The sequence below is a fragment of the Hyperoodon ampullatus genome, assembly GCF_949752795.1.
Source record: "Hyperoodon ampullatus genome assembly, chromosome: 2".
Taxonomy (NCBI): Eukaryota; Metazoa; Chordata; class Mammalia; order Artiodactyla; family Ziphiidae; genus Hyperoodon; species Hyperoodon ampullatus.
Window position 1 is genome coordinate 93171455 of NC_136915.1, and position 7131 is coordinate 93178585.

The window sequence follows — 7131 nt, forward strand, 5'->3', positions numbered from 1 at the left end:
GCAGGCAGTGACCCTCACCAGAGACCCTCCAGCAGGCCCAGGGGTACAAAAGTGGCTGTAAATCCAGCACATGCATAAACAAGTTAAAGGATTTAATATGAAGCACAGAAGCAGATAATGCCAAAAAGCAAGCAGTAGTTGGTACACATTTAGTGAGTGGGGCAGCATTTCCTTCTCCCACTGCTCCTGAGGTGGTAGAAATTAGTTGAATTCAGTATGAAATGGAATACACCAAAGGTATTGGTCAGCAAATTGAAGGTCCTGGAAAAATTAAAGGTAGAACCACCAAATGCTGACCTTGAACAAGGATTCCGAGAAGGAGCTTTAATTGCTTGTGTGATTATGCAGGTTCCAGGGAGAATTGTTGTATCAGAAAATAATGAAGACATTCCACTTTCAAGACCAGCAGATCTTGACCTTGTGCAGTCAACTCCCTTTAAACCACTGGCACTAAAACACCACCTCATGTGCTTATGCTAAGTGAAAGACCACTAGATTTTCTGGATTTAGAAAGACCTCCTCCAACCCCTCAAAATGAAGAAATCCATGCAATTGGAAGGTTAAAAACAGAGTGCTCTATGAGTGAAAATTCTGTTTGCCAAAATGGACAGCTGGTCAGAACTGACTCCATGTATAATATTTCTAACATAGGTGCAATGATTGAAGGAACTTCAGATGACATGACTGTTGTAGATGCAGCTTCATTAGGACGAAAGATAATCAAATTAAATAGATGTCTACAACTTCTGGAAGCAGAGAGCAAAGAAGGTCCTAAAAGAGAAATGGTCATGTATTCCATTACCATAGCATTCTGGCTGCTTAGGGTTGGCTCTGGTTTTGCCGCTAGAGGTAACCTCAACTCTCAAAAGTGTTGTCTCAACAGCTGGAAATATAAAGAATTTGTGAACAAACAAACAAAACGTTAGGGAGAGATGGACGAATCAGCAAAGAGCCTGAGGATATGCAACCAAAATGAAAAGGGGAAGACAATGAGAACGTGATATCCAGGAAACCATAGAATAAAATATTTTAAGAAGAGAGTGAACAACTGTATTATATGCTGCTGCTAGGTCAACAATAATATAAACTTGACCATTAGATTTAGAAACACAAATATTATTAATGACTTTTAGAAAAAAAAAACATTTTCAAGGAGGAAAAAAAAAATCCCTCTATTTGGAGTTGGTTTAAAAAATAAATTGAGGGGACTATTTGGAAGCAATAAGTGTATACAACTGTGCAAGGAATTTTGCTGCCAAAAGAAACAAAAAAAAATCTCAGTAAAGAGAAAGAAAAGAAATAAAGGTGGGCTAGAAATAAAAATGTTTGGCAAGTTGTATATCAGCCAAAGGGGAAGAAGCAGTCAAGACTGTAATTCAGTTGTTTTTATATTTTTGTTTTTTAATAAACTTTATTTTTAGAGCAGTTTTAGTTTCACAGAAAAATTGAGGGGAAGGTAATGAGATTTTCTATATCCTCCCCTGCCTGCACATATACACAGCCTCCTGCATTACCAACATCCCCAACAATAGTGGTACATTTGTTACAATTGATGAACTTACATTGATATATCATTATCACTCAAGTCCACAGTTTACATTAGGATTCACTCTTGGTGCTGTACTTTCTACCGGTTTGGACAAATGTATAATGACATGCCTGCACCATTATAGTATCATACAGAGTACTTCCACTGCCCTAACAAGCTTCTATGCTCTGCCTAATCATCCCTCTCTTCCCACTAACCCTTGGCAACCACTGATGTTTTTACTGTCTCCATAGTTTTGCCTTTTCTAGAAGGTCATATTTATAGTTGGAATCTTACAGAATGTAGTCTTTTCAGATTGAGTTTATTTTGTTTTAATAGGAAAAATAAAAATGTGTCAGCTAATGGTAGAAAGGGAAATGATCATGTAAGGCAGAAGAGAGAAAGACTGATATAATATTTTTATGGAACCACTAACAGACACATTATTCACTCATTTAATTCTCACAAAACACTTTAAAGTAGATATCATTACTGTTATTATTACTGCAATTTTATATATGGAAAGAGGGAGGTTCTATAATGTATTCAGTTCTACCAGTTTTGGAAACTGTATTTATCTTTTTATTTTTTTTTAGGATCCAATAATTTTTTATTGGAATTTATAATTATTACAATTGTTATTCATTGTGAGCTCCAAGTTCCACTGCTTCCTTTCTATCTTGTATGTAGAGGAGATTTTAACTCTCTTTCCCAAATGGATTTATTCTCCCTCACCCTTGTTCCCCAACTCTTCCTTCTCTATTTCACGAAAATGGTTGCTACAGTTATAGGATATTCAACATTGAATGGGGTTTAGGAATCATTTAATCCAGTACCTTTATATAATACAACACACTTTGCAGACTCAGAAATATTGCTATGGTTGTAGAACTGGGACTGAAATCCCAGCTTGAATCCCAATCTAGTTTGCTTTCCTTTATGATGTGTTTCCTTGCCTCATGTCTTAGAAACTGAATTGGACCTTCAAGAGCCCAGCCTGCTTCCAGAGTCCACTGTTTTAAGCACTCTGCCTACATTGGGCTCATTGTCACTTGCAGACATTTATTCCTGTCATAATTCTCGGTGTAGTCCAGGGTCACCTAAATATTCCCTCTATGGCCTTTTATTTTATTTCCTTGACCTCATCTTCTACAATGACCTTCACCTGCATACTATTTTAATCAATTACTCCACGATCATTATCTAGTCATTGATAGTCTAACTCACTTCTCACCCCACAATCTTATTCTCAACTTTCCTAGTCTTTGAGCTGGAAAGATAGGAGGCTGTTGTCAGAATCCTCTCACAGTTCTTGACCACACTAGAACCTCCTGATTATTGTTCTTTATATTTTTCACTCTCTCTCAACCCCTTGTGCCTTTATTTCCCTCCTTACCTGACTTAGATTTCATGGTCCTGTCGGTGTCACAATCATTGCCTCACGTACAGTCTCCATCTCCTTAGACCATCTACCATACTCAACAGGAAAAATCTCATCCCCAATTAAATCCAGCTTTATTACCTTCCACTCTACACCCTAGAAGCTGCAGAAGGTCTGGCTGCAGAAACATACAGCTGTAGTGCTTGACTATCTTTGAAATTATTGACAGTTAAGTACAGGTGTAACCTTAAGTTTCCCTGGCAATGTTCTTACACGTTCCCATGCCATTTCACCCTCTCACTCTCCAAGACCACAATTTCATACTTTGCTTTCCAGTATGCCTTCCTTCCTCCTCACATTTAGTTTATGACCTTGTTTTCTATTTCACTGGGGAAAGTAGTAGAAATCAGAGCATTTCCACACTCTCCTACAAGCTAGCTCAATTTGCATCTCTACCCATCTATCTATCTGCCCTCATTTTCAACTGATGAATTTCCCTTGCTCCAAAATATTGAGAACCTCTCTATCTGTGTGCTTGATCATCACACTTCTTGTCTACTCAAGAATATTCCTAGAATTTTGCCCTCTTAATCTCTCTACATCATCAGTTTTTTCCTCACAACTTGTTTATTCTCACCATTACTTAAATAACATATTTCTTATCTTCAAGTAAAATTGTCCCTTGACCCAGACCCTCCTGTAACTACTGTACAAAGTATCTGTTCTTTACATAAAAACACCTTGAAAGAGTTCTCTGTACTCATTGTCTACATTCCTCTTCACATTGTCTCCTAAATGCCCACTTGCCTCCAGCACCTCCTCAAAAGGTTTTTGCCAAATCAGCGATAACTTAGATATGGCAATATTCAAGGATAAATTCTCAGTTTCTGTGTTATTTGACCTATCTGCAGCATAGGTTCCAACTTCTTGAAGTCCACCTTTATTTGACCTCCAGGATCTCACTCTTTATTATCTTCCCACTGCACTGGCTGATGATTACAGTTCCTTCTGATGTTCTCTTCATTTCTAACTAAATGCCCTGGGCTTACTACTTCTTATTTTCTATACTCCCTCCTAAATCAAGATTTGAAGAGCAGGGAGACTGGATTTAAACTTCTTCATGTGATGCCAATGACCATATTGTACTTGCTACCCATGATGGCCAGTTCATCACAGTGCCACTGTATTCCTGATAGGCTTTGGACTCACTGGATATGCTGCTTATCTCATTTTGGAAGCATTTATATTTCTCACTGCTTCCAACACCGTTTCTGAAAATGAGTTTAATTGGGATAAAGTGTTGACTAAATGACTTAAAGAAGAAAATGAGTTAATTACTTTGCTGTCTGTATTTTTATTTTGTTTTACAGAACTATAAAAATGGATATAGGGAAGAATGTAAAGTGTTAAGGTGAATTGAAAGGTCTACTTAAGGTCCTGAATGATGGCATTATTCTTTGGTGGCTTAGGAACATGAGCATTCTGGCTGTATTTTTTGAAGGTAGGATGAAATGTGTACATTCTACAGGTGACTATGAAAGAGTTTTCAATAAGTCTTCTAGGGGAATGATAATTTGTATACTTCAGTGCTCACAGTGGTTGATGTGGTAGTTAATTTTTTATGACATTATGCTCACTGTGGCCTAGACTAAGATAGTCAAACATATTTTCTCTTAGTGGAATTTTTCTACATAGCTTAAAATTTTAAACACAATGCTTAGTTTCACAGTGACTTTTCATGCTTTTTCTGATATATGGAAACTCTGCCATTACAAATAATTTTATTCAACAGAAATTTTCATTTTTTAACATGGTCCTTATTTAACCATGTATTACATGACAAATGTTTGGGTGGAATTTGTCTGTTTTTATTATTTAGCTGTTTTTCTAGTAATGCATTTGCTTTTCTCTTTTACTGTGTCTACCTGGTTTATAATAGCAGGTGTAGCTGCACATGTCCAAACAGACACACATACATATATGCCAATGAAGGGAAACGTTTTTCACAGCACATATGCCCAAATTGTGTAGGTTTCAGTTAACTAGATATGGTTATTGATGCAGAAGGTCACACTAAAATTTAGAAGCAGTTAAAAGGTAATGAATGTGCTTAACTGTAACCTCTGCCTAGAAGGCTTTTCTTTTCACACAGAGAAAGTAAATAGATTTGTGTGTCTCTATTGTCCCCTGCAGTAATGTCTTTAGGCCAAATGGCAACGTCAAGGACTACTGACACTTGCCTAAAATGCGTGAAGGATATTTTTGGTTTTTAATTCCTGCAGTGTTTACATAGAGAGTTATGAATACTTCATTGGTGCAGCAGCATGAATTATCCTATAGATAGTTATTAAGCATGGACTAATTTAAAAATCAAATTGCCATTGTGAATATCTATTTTTAAAGGCACTCTCATGATAATATGTTTCATAGTATTGAATAATGACAGTCTTTGATGGTTTGTGAGGAGGTGCACTGGGAGTGTGGATTGGACACTTGAACATTTTCCACAGGCTCCTGCATGGCCATCTTATGACGAATATCCCACAGGATGAGGCAGAATAACCTGTGTGCTTAGTTAATGGCAATATGCCCCAAACACTGACAAAATAAAAATTATGGGTGTGATTTTAGGCATGGAAACACCAGATAATTTTTTTCATATTGAAAAGATGTAGCTAAAGTGTTATCAAAACTCAGGTCCAACTGCTTGCCACTCAAAAGCCAATACTCAAGAGACAAGCTTGGTGGAAAGGAAACTTTGCTTTATTCTGGAGACCAGCAGCCAGGGGAGAGGGTGGACTCATGTCCAAAGGGCAACTCTCCACTGATAATCACTGGGCAAGAGCTTTTAAAGGGCAGTTTCTGGGGAGTATATGTGGAGGGAGGGGGCTACTTGCAGAAACAACACAGTCAGCTCTGACAGTCGTCTTGAAATTGGTTATACAGTGGTCTGATCAGCATCATCTTGATTGTTTTTAAGTACAATTAATCTTCAGTTCCAGGGTTAATTTGTTCCCTTTTCTTTGAGGCCAGTTCTCAGAATTGTGGCAGATTATGTCATGGCGACAGTCTGGTCATCATGTAGTTAACTTCTTCGATCTGGTGGGGGTTTTGGTATCTATAAAACAGCTCAAAGGCTCGGAATATTATCTATAGCCCTTGAAGAAGAACTAAAGGTTCTTGTCTTTGTTTAATGACTAAACTATTATCATTTGGTCCTGTTGGACTAGTTTCCTTTGTGTCTGCATTTTCTCACTTCTCATTATTTTTTTTTCTTTGACTAAAGTTTTTCTATACGAAAATGCAGGCTGAGGACATGGGAGGGGGTGGGGTCTGTCCTGGGAAGACCCCATAGTGTCCTGTTCCATTTCAAAAGTGGTACATTACCATTACATTATTTTCATAGAATGGATAGATTTTTATTCTAAGAATAATTTTCTGATTAATCTTATCATTAACTGTGTATGCAGTCCCTATCCAGGGTGTGGATTATTGTATCTGTTCTATGTTCAAATAGAAATTTTGAATATAACTAAAATAATTTAGTAACTATGTTGTCAAATTCAGAACTCTCAGTGTAACATCTAGCCCATGGTTCCCATATTTTTATTTTCATTATCTTGTTTTCCTTGTAGCCTTAATATTAGTTGTCCTGAATAATGTTCTGGTCAAGAAAAGATAGATTCTTCTTGAAAAAAATTATGCCACTTTTAGGTGAATTTCTTAAAAAGGCAAACAAGAAAACAACATAAAAGAGCCATTTTAAAGATCACGTTGCTGACAAATTGCCTATTTAAAATGGAGAGTCACCTAAATTGTGTCATAGTTCTCCAAGTCCTACTCTAAATTCTATTTATGACTTTGTACAGCCATTAGACTTGCCATTGGCAGAAATGTCAAATTATTGGTGTCTATTGATGCCACAAAATGTCCCCTAGAACACATGGTATTAACTGTTGCATTCTCTATCATTTCAGGATCTGTATCCTTCACATTTTTGACCCTTCATTTATATAAACCTCACAAATGTTCATTTTAACTACACAATACTTATTTTGAGAAGCAAGCATTTATAGAGAATCTACTATGTGCTGGAGGTACAAATAGGAATTACAGAAATCCATGTCTTTAGGAACAGAAAGTGTAGAAGGAAACATTTAAGTAACATTTTAACACTATCTGTGCTCTTTTAAATTGTGCATAAAAATCTAGTTAAAATATA

The 7131-nt window shown here is 36.7% G+C and overlaps 1 pseudogene across 1 annotated transcript; it reads left to right on the top strand.

The window, feature by feature from the left end:
* Positions 1-342: 342 nt before the first annotated feature.
* On the top strand, positions 343-847 carry LOC307047789 (mitochondrial fission factor-like; annotated as a pseudogene). Its single transcript has one exon. The product of its transcript is annotated as a mitochondrial fission factor-like (transcript).
* The last annotated feature ends 6284 nt before the right edge of the window (positions 848-7131 follow it).